The sequence below is a fragment of the Suricata suricatta genome, chromosome 8, assembly GCF_006229205.1.
Source record: "Suricata suricatta isolate VVHF042 chromosome 8, meerkat_22Aug2017_6uvM2_HiC, whole genome shotgun sequence".
Lineage (NCBI taxonomy): Eukaryota > Metazoa > Chordata > Mammalia > Carnivora > Herpestidae > Suricata > Suricata suricatta.
In genome coordinates, this window is record NC_043707.1 from 117611262 (window position 1) to 117612571 (window position 1310).

Below are 1310 nucleotides of genomic sequence, written 5' to 3' on the forward strand. Positions count from 1 at the left end.
GAGGGAGATTTTGAAGACCTTCTGTGGGACAGCTTTGCAAAGTGTCCCTTTTCAAAAAAGGATTAGCTCTTCCCCGGGAGCTTCAGGAAGACCAGATCTCTAAGACACAAAGGAATGTCCCCGCAATGGTGGAATTTCAGAGTAGCGGGGAGAGACTCATTTGGAGATGTGGGAGCCCCTCCATGTCGAGGGCCCAGGGTCCCCCGTCTGTGCCCCCCTCCTCAACCTTGTGTCTCTGACGGGGCCTCAGGGTGGAGAGTGCCACAGGATGAGGGGCTTCCCTGGATGGCTGCGGTTACAGCGCCTCCTGGTTAGGGGAGGGCAGCAGGTGCAGGGCAAGGGCAGCTCCCTGCCTCTTCAAGAAAGAAAAGGGATGGATTGCGCAGAAGAGAGCGGGAGGCATATGGGTGTCCCCAAGGCGGTGAGGGAGGAGCCATCCACGCCCTTTATTAACTGTGGTTACTTGCCAAGTCTCTAAAGCCCCCTGCACTTTAGAATCATTAGCTCACTCACTGCTTACAGCACTCAGCCAGGCTAGAATGGTGGGGGAGGGGGCTGGGGCTCCCATGCTCTAGGGAAGAGATTGTTCCAGATTGTTCTCTGGCTGGGGAGCAGCTGGCACAGGCAAGTTCTAGGATCTCAAGGATGGGGGTGGGGGGTGAGTTCACTCTGGTTGGGGAGACAACCGAGTCAAACACACGTGTGGAAGTCAGATCAGCCTGTGTTCAAATCCTGGCGCTGCTGTGGGTCCTCGGGCAAGTCAAGTGACCTCTCTGAGTTGCAGTCTCCTGTGCAAAACGGAGGCCGCAGAGGCTCCTTAAGGGGTTCGGTGGGAAGTAAGGGGCATCGCGCAAGTTAAGCCCTCGGGCACAGCGTCTAGCTCCTAGTAGGCGTGGGTTGTTATTTTCGTGGAGATAAAACTGGAGATCCAAAAAAGGGGAAGGATGGCCGAGGTCACAAAGCTAGGTCTCCAGTGAGTCGGAGCACCCTCTTCCCCGCCACGGTGAAACACTGAGCACCTACTGAATGCGCCCCAGCGCCTACCCGGCACTCTAGTCCCCCCACTCCCTGCTGTGACACTCCCCTCGGCTCACGTCTGTCTAGGCCTGCAAGGCCTCGGGCCGGGTATTAGGGACGGGGACCCCCAGGCCGAGCGAGGGAGAGCGGGTGTGGGGTGCACCGATTTGCGTCTCGGGGCGCGCGTCCTCCCTGTCCCTGGGGAAGGGCAGGAATGGGACCGGGTCAGGCCGAGTGCTCGGAGGGACAGGGGCTGCGCGCGCGCGCGAGCGGTGGGAGCCCCGGGCGGCCAG